Here is a 12556-nt window from a genome sequence, read left to right as displayed (position 1 = left end):
ACAGTAATAGCAACAGCTAAGATTGTTTGAGAGCATAATATATACAATACGAACCCCTTGACTTGATTATCTTATTTAACTCCCAAAAAAACCCTATGTGATAGATACAGGGATCGATCCCAGACATGTGGGGCCTAAAGCTTATATCCTTTGAGGCGGCCCTATTTAATAAAATAAGACAGAAATACAAATATAAAATTAAGAACAATGTTCATTTAAAAGAAAAAATGTATTACTAAAATTGGAAAATTTTTTAAATTGGCAGATGCCACGAATGATACAATCCAGGGAAATAATATATTTTTGTTTTCCCTGCTCACCACTGTAATTCTTTTCTTCTTATGTTTCTTGCTGTGCACTGTTTGATTGCCTTCCTATACACAGGACAATGATTTTGTTATACACTTTCTGCAAAGAGATTAGAGAGATGATTTGTCCTACCCCTTGCATGGATGATTGAAATGTATTGTTTTAATTGGTAGTTTAGGAAAAAAGTTTTTAACTTCACAACTCATTTTTGGCAATTTTATGTAAGATTTTAGGATTGTTGTCAAATTTGATCAAACCTGTATCAAATTTCTTTCATATATTAGCTGTAAATGTTCACAATGTTTCAAGTTTTCCTGTACAATGAATTATCTTAAGTAGTCTCTGAACTGACCTCACTCATTAGCCATTTTGCCCTCCAGGCTCTCACTGCAGTAGCATATTAAATTTTATGTTTCCTACTTTGATGTCAGTTTTTATGTCTAATCAGCAAGAAATCTAAATCTTTTCCCAATGTGTTCATTTGATTCACTCTCTTCATTAATTGGATGGTGTTCAAGTGACCTATTGCTGCATAACAAACCACCCCAATCCAGTGGCATAAAACAATGATCAGTTTGTTGTGCTCTTAATTTCTGTAGGTCAGGAATTTAGACAGAGCACAAGGATTCTCGTCTCTGCAGCACAATGTCTCTGTCATCAGACTCACTAGGTAGAAGTGACTTGAACAGCTGGGAGCAGAATCATCTAACAGTTTCTTCATTCCCATGTCGGGTGCCTGTAATGACTGGGTTTACTGACCAGAACACCTACACGTGATCACTCCATGAGGCTCGGCCTTCTCACAGCCTAGCAGCTGGATTCCAAGAGGGAGTGTCCCCAAAGAAGACATCCAGAGCAAACATTCCCAGAGCCAAGACAGAGGCTGCAAGGCTTCTTCCCACCTAACCCTGGAAGCCACACAGCATCATTCCCAGCACATCCTGTTGGTTACAAGTGGGTCACTAAGACAATCCCAGATTTAAGAGTAGGGGGTTAGACCCCACCTCTTGATATGTGAGGGTGATAAGGTCACATTGCAAACGTGCATGTGGGATGGGAGATACTTCTGCTGCCATCTTTGGAAAACACTTTGTCAGAGATAGATTATCAAGTAATCCACGAGCCTATACTTCATGCAGAATCTCTCTCTTCCTCTTAACAAACTTCAGCTTTTAATACAATTTGATATTTCCATTATAACTCATTTCTGAATGTAAGAATAATCTCATCACCCATCTTTATTGCTTTTGTTTCATATTTCATTATTTTCATCTAGATTTTCTCTTAGTTCTTTTAAAAATAAATTTGAAGATTACAAAAGCAGATACTTTCACATACATCCAGATCCATAGAAGCTGTTTGGGTTTTTGTTTTTTTGAGCAGAGACAGGTCTACTGCAGGGTCAGGCAAGGAGAACAGGTGGCTCAGCTCAGAACACCAGCACTCTAAAGGTGGTTTTAATTTCTCACTTTTTAATTGAAACACTCAAAACATCTTTTCAAATTTCAGTTAAGATGAAGTATTTACATTTAATCAAATACCCCATCCCATTTTCTTAAAAAGAAGGAAATTAATGGTATGTTTATAATTATATATGTTCCTGCATCATCAAGTATATTTCTGACAGTTGATAACTTTTTTTATTTAGAGGATGAAAATCAAACCCAATGACAACTTTACAGATGTGATGGTTGGAAAGGTCTTTCTCCATAAACTAACTTCTCAATCCCTGATTTCGCCTTCACTTCCCAAATATTTTCAGTGCCCAGCACCATCAGACACACTTTTGCTGTAATAAATATCTGGTGCTAAACTTCGTGTCATAATGCTGATGATACGGCACCGTGGGTAGAAGGTGTGTTCCTGGAAGTCATTCCTGCATCAGGACAGCTGGCAATGACTTAACTATGGGCAAAAGTGATTGTGAACCACACAAACCCAGATGCTACCATCCCATCAAACTTAAACTTAATCTATCCCCAATTCAGCTTAGACTTAGATCCAAAAGTATCTGTGGTCACTTCAACATTACACATCACAAGGGGAAAGGTGACAGAGAAAGTCAGAGAGGAGAAAGACAGAAGTTACAAAAGACTGCAGTTAAAATAGATCACTTTGTAATTTTTATGAAAACTTGGCAATTTATATTTTGAAATGTGACCACAGGAACACAGTTGCTAGTAATTCCTGGCCCTTTTAAGGAGCCTATACAAGTTTGGAGCCCCCAAATTTCAAACTTCATAGTAAGTTCACCTCTAAGTAGGCTCTGTTATTATATCAATCTCAACAGCATGAGGAAACCAAGGCACAGAGATGTTGAACAACTTTCCCTAGGTAACACAGCTAGGAAATAACAGACTTGAGTTTCCAACTCTACAGCTGGCACTTTCACTCTCTACATTATTAATTTCCCCTCTGATAATGTGAGTTTAGAGAAAGTAGAAAGATGAGAACAAAGAGCTGATGAAAATAAGCAGAACGACAGGTGGAAGGAGGTTAGTGGCACAGAGGAGGAGCAGGACAGCCTAGGCCACCAGAAAGCCACTTCTCCTCATCTGGACCAGATGTGCAAACACTGAGTAAGAAAATGCATTTCTTCACTACCTTGTAAGTGGAAAACACTCCGGAATCAGTGCAGGGACGGAAGTTAGCCTTTCTTGTCTTGCCTCAGAGTCACACCAGCTCTCACTCTGCACCATCATTTAATCCACACCAACCTCAGCATCTCATTTTCCTCTAGGAACCACACCAGTTCATTATTTTGATAAGACTAAGCTGACAGCACCTGGAGAGAAGCACACAGCAGGTATGCTAGGTGTACGCTCATACCAGAGGGGAGGAGATAAGCCCCATCAAATTCAGAGACCTGGCACCTCAGTGAAGGTTCTCTGGAAATGTCAAGACATCTCCTCAAATGTTAAGGACAAGCTGCCTCACCTTTTTCTCTGTAGGGTAAGAAAACGACCTCCTGTGGGTCTCTGGATTTGGGAAGCAACATACAGATTTGGGTGTGCTGCTTCAAACCCTCTAGCAGATGTCTCACAAGTCAGAGCAAGAAAAGGCTCTCTAGCTGGTCCAGGCTGCAGTTCTGCCATCTGGACCTCCTGAACACCCAGCACACCTTAGGATGCTCAACATCATGGCGTTGGAAGCTCTGGTAAGTCCAAGAGGCAAATCACAGGTTTGGGAACCAAACCCAGGTTTTGAGAGCCAAGCCCTGGCCTGTGGGGCAAATAATCAGTATCCTTTTGTGAAACTGTTCTTGGGCTCGTTGTAGGCAACAGTACATACTGAACACCTGACCACTGAAGACCAGGTGACCATCTATTGAACTCTTTTGGTCACCATAGATTGGACATAGCTGATCCATCCAGCCTAAAATTAGGAATTTCCAGTAGCACTTCACCAACAAGCAGAAGTGCTGAATTCAGACAGGGCCCAAGCACACGTCCTGAAGACAAAAGAAAGTTGCATCTACCTCCTTCCTCAACAAATCACACCCAGTTCGTTCTGAATGGGCCTGTGAATAGAACGGCCATAATGGCAGGAAAGGAGGCCGGGCATGAACTCCACAAAAGCAGCTTCTCACCAGCCAACCCACTGACCCCACCGCTGAGATTCCACTTTGTTTTTTTTTTTTTTATTCAAATGTTTCATTAAAAATCTTTCATACATTTTGTGGTTTGGTGTTTTTTTGTTTGTTTGGTGGGTTTTTTAATTTAATTATAGTTGATTTACAATATTGTGTTAGTTTCAGGTGTACAGCTTCAGATTCTTTTGTCCTATTATAAGTTATTACAAGATATTGAATATAGCTCCCTGAGCTATACAGTAAATCTTGTTTATCTGTTTTGTATACAGTGGTGTTTATCGGTTAATCCCGTACTCCTAATTTACCCCTTTCCCTCCTCTTCCCTCTTTGGTAACCATAAATTTGTTTTCTACATCTGTGAGTCTTTTTGTAAATAAGTTGATTTGTTTTTTTTTTTAGATTTAACATACAAGTGATATCATATAATATTTCTTTCTCTGACATTTACTTTTATTTGGTGGTTAAGAGCTTTGCGAGAAGACAGAACTCCCCCATCCTCTACAGAAGCCAACACGGCCAAAATACTGGCTTTCCCTAAACTCTAGCAGCCAAGTCACAGGCCTGTGACCTTAGCTAGTCCCTGTGGATGTATCTGCTTAAGACTTTCAATCAGGTGCAAGTGATGCAGAGAGTAGAAGAAAGTTCACAGTTCATTTTGGTGACGGCAGTGGGGGCACCCAGGACCTAGAGGCGGCAGCATCACACATGCCAAAGCAGCACCAAGAACCAATGGTGGCCGTGCCAGCAGCATCCTAGCCAGACCACCCCTGTGGTAAAAACTTGACTTGGCTCCGGTCTCTGGGTGTCTCTTGGTTCCAGATCGTTCCCCAAGCCTGGTCCTCCAGGATTCCTATCAGCTCTGCGACCAGCGGAGTCACTTTTTCTCCCCCAAGAACTGCTCACTTGCTACCCCTTTCCCTTCCTCCCAAGGCCCAGAGGAAGGGGCCCACATGCCCCCTGCGGAGTTGCCTGCACTCAGCCTGCACCAGGATTTCCGCATTTCCAAATCCCCTCTCTTCGAAAAGTCCACACACAGCTTCTCCCTGACGTAACACAACATAATACATTTTCGGCTTTCCTGCAACTTTGGGAGGCTCCTTAGCGGAGAAGGTCCCAACGTTTTTGTCAAGTTAATCCTCGGCCCACTCACACGGGCAGTACACACGTCCCAAGGCGAGTCCACCCCCCACGCGCGGCTGCGGGCGAGGGAAGGCGCGGGGACAGTGGGACCAACCCTCGTCCCCCCGCGGCGGCCGGGCCCCGTCGAGGGTCGCGGGGCTTTCTTCTCACCACCGAAACCCCAACCACGCCCACGCTTACCTCCGAGGCCCGCAGGAGGCCTTAACAGCGGCGACGCTTTCTTGTCCGGACGACGCTTCCCGCTCGCAGATGTGCCGCACCGGCGGCCCCGCAGCCCTGACGCCGCCGCCGCCGAGGGTCGCGACCCCGCGCGTTCGGGGCGAGCCTGCGGGGAAGCGGCGGCGGCACCAAGGCGGGCGGGCGCGGGGCACGCACCCCCGGCCCCCGGGCTCTGCGCTCACCCCTCCCGCCCGCCGCGCCCGGAGCCCCCGCGCCGGCGCCCGCGGCCACGGCCCGTGCGCCCAGAAGCCGGCCTCCCGCCCCCAACTCCGCGCGGCCCCGCCCCCCCGCCCGGCAGGCCGGCCTCCCGCCCCCGACCCCGCGCGGCCCCGCGACAGCCTCCGCGCCCGGCCCTGCTCGCCCCGCTCGCGGGCCCCGCGCCCCCGCCCTCCCGCTTGGCCGCTCACCCGGCCGCCGCGGGTTCGGGTCCCGGGAAGAGGCGTCTACGCCAACGGCCTCAGGCCTACGCTGCCCCGAAGTGTTTAAGACATCTAAAAACCTCAATGAAAGTTATCACTGAAGTTCATAGAAATGCAAATGATAGCAGTAGCACTCCTACTATTAATCAAAAGTAACTACCGCTTCACTACTTGCCATGCACTGCCAAGCAGTTTTTTTTGTAATCTATTCGACGACTATTTCTTCAACATCTAGTATGTGCCAGGCACTAGGAAAACACTGGTAAACAAGACAGGCAGCAACCCTGCCTTTACGGGACATGTAGTGAGAGATGAGAAACCATTAACAAATTGATTTCCGATAATGTTAAGTGACTGTGCAACAAAGAATGCCTGGAGAGGGTCTACATTAAATTCTCACAACTATTCCGTGAAGCATAGAAACTATTGTAACTGCTGTTCTACAGATTAGGAAATTCAGGCATAAAAATGGTAAGAAACCCCCAACATAAGAAAAATGTTAAGAAACCTCCAAGGATTCGATCTTGGAGCCTCCTAGCGCCACAGCCATGCTCTAAACCACTGTGTCATAGTGCCATCTGTATCCAGTCCTCTGGTCAACCTTTCTTAGGCAGCTCCATATTCTCCTCTCCTAGAATTTCCAATACAATAAGGGACACTATTCCACTCTTTAATGTCCCTTATTCCCAAGGATAGACATGGACTCCTCCGTCCCTAGCCTCCCATATCCTCTTTTCCACTTATAGGATGGCCAACATTCACACAAGTAACAAGAGTGAGTCTCTGGTCCAACAAAGGACTCATATCAGGGGAAATCACTCTATTTCCCAAGTAGTTTCCTTCGTCCTGAATGGAGGTGATCAGAGCTTTCTGCTTAGGTCCTCACATCCAACTGCAGTTCCAGCCCTGCTTGAATAGCACCTGGGGATACAGTTGCCAGATTTAGCAAATAAAAATACAAGACATATAGTTAAATTTTATTTTCTCATGAACAATGAATAATTTTCAATGTATCTGTGTTTCAAACATTTCTTTCCCCAGAAAGATAAAGTGGTGCAAAATCCTTCTGGCCAAATATTTCATGGGACACACTTATACCAAATAATTACTTGTAGTTTATCGGAAATTCAAATTTTACTGAACATCCAGTATTTTCCTGGCAACTCTGTCTGGGGACCCTGTAAATAGGGAGCCTCACCTTCCAGAACTGATGGTCACCATCTAGGTGACAGACGCACAAAACCACTTAGGGACGAGCCAGTCAGATTTCATGTCCTCCTCCTGCCTCCGCCCTCAGCTCACAACAATGAGGAAAAAGCCTCTCCCCCTGTCTTGTTCAGATACCAACTCTATAGGGAAGTCATTGCCTGAGTCTAACTTTGATGCCTCACGTTGCACTCTCAGTCCAAGTATGTCTCACACAGTACTTGGTGGACTGGAGGTAAATGAGTTTGTGTCCTCCTTGGAAGGTCTTTTCTGCACTACAAGAATATTAACTATCCCATATGTCCCCAGTCCTGCTCTTCCCCGGGCTCCCTAACCCTAACTCCTTCCTGACTCTTAGTCCATTTCCTTCCCCTGCAAATGGGACTGCCCTCAGTTGGACTGTAAAGCTATAAAAATTCTTTTGGAGGACAGTTTGGCAATATGTTTCAAAAGCTCCAGAACTGCGCACATGTTTTCACTCAACAATTCCATTTCTAGAAGATGGTGCTCAGAAAAGCATAAACATACAAAGATATGAGCGCAATGATATCTGTCTCAGCAATATTTATAACAAAAAATATTTTAATTCCAATAATAGAAGATTTGGGGGTTCATCTTTAGTTTTTTTTTTTTATTGAAGTGGAGTCAATTTACAATGTTGTTAGTTTCAGGTGTACATCATAGTGACACAGTTATACGCATGTATATGTGCCTTTTCATATTCTCTTTCATTTTAGGCCAATACAAGGTATTGAATATAGTTCCCTGTGCTGTACAGTAGGACCTTGTTGTTTATCTGTTTTGTATATAGTAGTTGGTATCTGCGAATCTCCAGCTCCCATCTTTCCTCCCCAACTCCTTTCCCCCCTAGTAACCATAAGTTTGTTTTCTATGTCTGTGAGTGTGTTAAGATTGTTTAAAATTAGTACATTTCTATACGAGGCTACTATATGGATATTAAAATGATGCTTTAGAAGCCTACTTAATGTTACAATATAGTTTAATAAAGTGGAAAGCAAAAGTTATGAGCAATTTAGACAATATCATCCCATTTTTAGTTTTTAAAAATATGTGTGTGTATATATATATATATATATATATATATATATACAAACACATACACAGAGGGAAACCAGACATAATTAACATCAAAATGTTAATAGTTATTTTCATTTCTTCTGGATGCAAAATTCTCTGCAATTAACAGTGTTACTTTTGTAAATTGGAAAAGAAAATCAATGCGATTTTCAAGGCCCTCATTTATTGTGCCTTTAGAGTGATTTCCCTGCTTATCCTCTCCCCCTGGCAGCTTATTGCTAAGGAAGAGTTTATGAACAAGCAAGAATGGGCTTCCCAGGGAAAGTAAAATGGTGCAGGCAAATGAAGGTGGCTCCAAGTAGAAAGAGTGGACAGTTTGCAAGAAACAGAACCATCATCTTGGGAGTCTAGGGGCCAGATCAGCACTTCTGATTGATTAGAGCGAGAGGCGAGAGATGTAGGTGCATTTCTACCCTAGGGCCACACGAGAAGATGACCAGCGAGCCAGGCTGCAGGTGAGAAAGAACCTCAGGAGAGAATATCAACATCTCGGGGATCCCAGGAGAAGAGCTATAAGTCAGGAGAAAAGTGACTAGACAGAAGCTTCCAGACCTAAAGCGGCATCAGACAAGACTCAGCAACTGAACGGCCAAAGCCAGACCACCTATTCCCTGCCCCATTCCTACCCTGGTTAGACCTCCCACCTGGAGCAAAGGCGCTCATGTCATATCAGGGGTGACTTATGCGAAAGAGAAAGGTTTGCAGTGAAGATTCTGGGAGGAGGAAGAGCAGTGTCTCCAGGAATCTTAGGCCCAGGAAGGAGCACCAGGCCACAGGAGAGACCAGCAATTGCTCAGTCATAACACAAGATGGGCACAGCGCCTTCCCTCCTCAACCGCCCCTCAAGTGCCTGTCTCTCCAGCTTTCTACCTGCAAACAACTCAGGTCAAGGCCGTAAGAACAGGCCCCAGAAGCTGAGTTCTGAGCAGCATGTCAGAGCCCTGGGTCCTTGAGTTGGGCAGGCAGGGGCCCCTACACAGACCACACCGAGTGGACCAGACCCCCGAGGCTGCAGCCCCCAGCTGCTCCCTCCTCCTTGAGAATCCCCAAGGATCAGGCCCTTATCTCCAAGAACTTGAGGGGGTCAAGGGCTCCAAAGGTATCTCTTTGTGAACCGCCTCACTGCCACTGTGATCTCCTTGTTCCTCAGAGTGTAGAAAAAAGGGTTGAACTTGGGAGTGACAACTGTGTAGAAGAGGGCAAGGATCTGGTCCCTGTCCTGAGAGGAGCCTGCCCCTGGCCTCATATAGGCAATTGCCCCCGTCCCAAAAAGAGCACGACCACAAATAGGTGGGAGGAACTGGTAGAGAAGATTTTCCGTCGTCCCTGGGATGTCGTGACGCCAAGGATGGTGGCAAGGATACAAGGCATAGGATCTCATCGCCCCCGTGTGGTGAATCTCCAAATAGCCACTTTCAACGTCGTCCCCTCTATTTGAGCTCTGGGTGAGGAGATGGTAAAACGAAGGGGTTTGAAGATCTTCTACTTGTCCAAACTCCAGCCTACAGAGGAGGAAACTGAGGTCTAGAAGAGCTCATTCCGTTTCCCCAAGATCGCTCAGTGACTTTAAGGCAGAGCTGAACCCTGTAATAACACGCGTCACTCACAGTGCATGGCGCTGTGGCATAAATCCCTTCACCTGATCCTGACACAATGAGGTTTAATTAACCCCACCCTACTGATGAAACGGGAGAGGTGAAGTGTCTTGTCCAAGGTCACACAGCCCGGCAGGAGAAGAGCCAGAACTCAGACACAGTCTGTCCCCAGGGCCAGTGTAACTGAACAGTATAAACCCCCTCCCAGCCTCTAAACCCAACACCCACCCTGAGTGTCCCTATAACATGTCTTCATCTAAATCACAGAAAAAGATGCCTTGGAAATACCGGCTCTAATTCCTTCACGTTACAAAAGAGGAAACAGATGGAAGGGAGATGTGCTGTTCCACAGTCACCAAGGGTCAGAGCCCGGGCTAGAGCCCCCATCTCCAGGCTCCTCGTCCAGTGCCGCCCCTGGGCCTCTGTCCTACTGCAGCTCTGTGTACACACATGTGTGCCTGCATGTGTGTGCATGTGTCCCTGTGTGTTACATACGTGTGTGTGTGCAGGGACCATCCTACAGTGGGAAGGGTAGCCAACAAAGCCCCAGGGTAATCCCCACCAGTACCAGGACCTTCTCAGATCAGCACCTGTCCCTCTGCAGAGCCTTGAAGTCAGAGTCAGAGATGAAAGAGTTTAAAGGAAGAAAGGGGCCGTGGGTGGGGCAAGGTTCCACAGCTGGGGCCCTGAGGGATGGAGGGTGCTTCAGTGGGTGTAGTGTCAGGGACCTACTGCCAAAAAGTCCAGTGTGCAAGACTCAGAGGGACACAAGAAGCCACTAGATGGTCAGACATCCTATTAATAGTCAGAGCTCAAGCCACACACCCCCTGCTGCCCCCAGGACAAGAAGCCCAGGGACACAAAAAAGGACCTGCCTCAACCAAGAAGCCTTCTCCATGCCCCCGCGCAGCAGCAGAACTCACTGTCTGGGCCTCTACATGGATCGGCCCTGCACACTCAGTTAGAAGCGAGTCCCTAATTCTAGACCCAGAAGGTCCAGGTTAAAAAAAGCCTCTCTCTCTCCCTCTCCCTTACACAGAGGGAAGGCACCTGTCATGTTGTGAGCCCCACATGACAGAAGTGACGTCCATTTACTCAAGGGGAGGGCATTGCACGAGGGCCAGAGCATCAGGAGGCAGTGTGTCTGGGGGCCGGCTAGGGGCTGCCTGCCACACGTGCGCAGCCCTGTGACGCAGACACGGCCCGAGCATCTGCTGAGTCTAGCCCTAGGCTGGGTAATCACTGCGGCTAATTCTCATCCTCCGCCTAGTTAGTGAGCCAATTAATTAGCTCTTTGCAGGTGAGAAGGCTGAGGCCAAGGGGTGCGATGGGTGTGACTTGCCGAGATCCCGCTGGTCAGGATCAAGCCAGGATGCGAACCCAAGCCTCTGACCCCAAGGCCAGTGCCGCTTCTACCTCAGCTGTCTGCCATTGACCCTTCCCCGGCTAGCTTCTGGGCTTCACCACAGACAAGCGTGTAACCGTGGGCACGTGGTTTAAGCTCTCAGACACTTGGTCTTCTCACCTGCAAAACGAAGATAATTCCTGCCTCATCGGGTTGTTGTAGGAATTAAGTAACACAGTGTAGGAGGAGCGCTCAGCACGACATCTGGGGTGTGACGAAGGTCAGCGTCACGTCACGTGGCTCGGGGGAGACAGAGGAGGCGAGCTCACCAGCCCATGTCCACCCTGGTCTGGGAAGACAGCAAGATTTCAAAGCCAAAGAAAATTACCCAAAGGATACCAAGGTCGAAGAAAGTAGAGGATTGAAGGAAAAGTACCTTGAAAGTTACTACTTTGAGTGGAGGGAAGGTTTAGGAGGCCCCCCCACCCAGCCTCGAGGGCAAGGAGCCGTCTTCCTTGGTCACATCCTGCCACCTTCCTCCGAAGAACACTTCTACTCAGGTGAAAACAGAAGTTGGTCGGCTGCAATATCTGGGGTGTGTGTTGATGGGGGAACCTGTGGGGAGCCAAGGAGAGGGAAAACGAACTGAAGAATAACATGAAAATGAGAGAAAGGGGCCTCGTGGCTGTCAGCCAACCCCAAAGATGAAGCTGGTCCCATGTTGCGCTGAAAACAGCAGGATTAGACCCGGGAAGCCAGAACTGTAGCAGCCTCCACCCCAGAGATCATGAAAACAACAACAACAAAAACCACGTGAGGCCAGGAAATCCGTGTGCCCGAACCCCAGCCCTTCTGGACTCTCGCGGGCCGAGCTCCCTCCGTGGAGGACACAGGGCGCAGCGCTCGGGGCTCCCAGAGCTCCGGAGAGAGAGCTTGGGCCGGAGGCCGGCCTCTCCACGCCCCTGAGATCCCGTCGGCTCTGAAAGTCTCGGCACTCTCTTGCAGACGTCCACACGCAACTGAATGACTAACAAAAACTTCCTCCCCAGGGTTGCTGAGTAAGTCCTAGCTCCCCAGGGTCAGCCAGGTCTCGCCCAGGCCTGCTCCGTGGAGCTGGAACCCCCAGGGCGCCCGCGACAGTGATGACCTCCCAGTGACACGTCTCCCCAAGTGCAGCGGCGATCACAGCCGCAGTAACGCCTCCATTATTTTTGTCCCACAACACTAAAAAAAAACAAGAAAAGAAAAAGTTTTCAGCCTAGCAATGAATAGAGCACTTCAGCAATTTCCTTTCATCATCTCACTTGGTCCTCACATCAACCCTAGAGACAGGCCCCGCAAGCGTGACCACCATGTTTCAGTGGCAGGAAAACTAAGGAGCCACGTGGCTGCAAAGCCCCTTGGCCAACGAGGGTGGAGCCGGGACTTCAGACCAAGAAGCCAAGTTCCTGGCTCCCGGTCCAGGACACCCTGATACACCACCCAGTCCTGCCCGTCTCGGGGGCCCCTCTCCTACCAGCTCTGTCCCCACGTCTGTGACTTATCCTCTGAAAGCGCAGCTCCTTCCAGCACCAAGAGGCCACAGTGTCCTACACAGCAGCCCAGGAACAGCCGGCCTCCCCTGAGGGTCCCT

General features: G+C 47.6%; 1 protein-coding gene across 4 annotated transcripts in view; it reads right to left on the bottom strand.

Annotated features, from left to right (window-relative positions):
* Nucleotides 1-5519, bottom strand: part of LOC140700343 (mitochondrial inner membrane protease ATP23 homolog) — a 193173-nt gene extending 187654 nt beyond the window's left edge. For all 4 annotated transcript variants that reach the window (XM_072973847.1, XM_072973842.1, XM_072973843.1 and 1 more), the window contains exon 1: nucleotides 5222-5519. The gene's annotated coding sequence lies outside the window, so the exon portion shown is untranslated. The remainder of the gene's footprint in view (nucleotides 1-5221) is intronic.
* Between the last annotated feature and the right edge of the window lie 7037 nt (nucleotides 5520-12556).

This window comes from Vicugna pacos, chromosome 12, assembly GCF_048564905.1.
Source record: "Vicugna pacos chromosome 12, VicPac4, whole genome shotgun sequence".
In the NCBI taxonomy this organism is placed as follows: domain Eukaryota; kingdom Metazoa; phylum Chordata; class Mammalia; order Artiodactyla; family Camelidae; genus Vicugna; species Vicugna pacos.
Note: the sequence above shows the minus strand (reverse complement) of the source record. Positions and strands in the feature narration are given on the sequence as shown.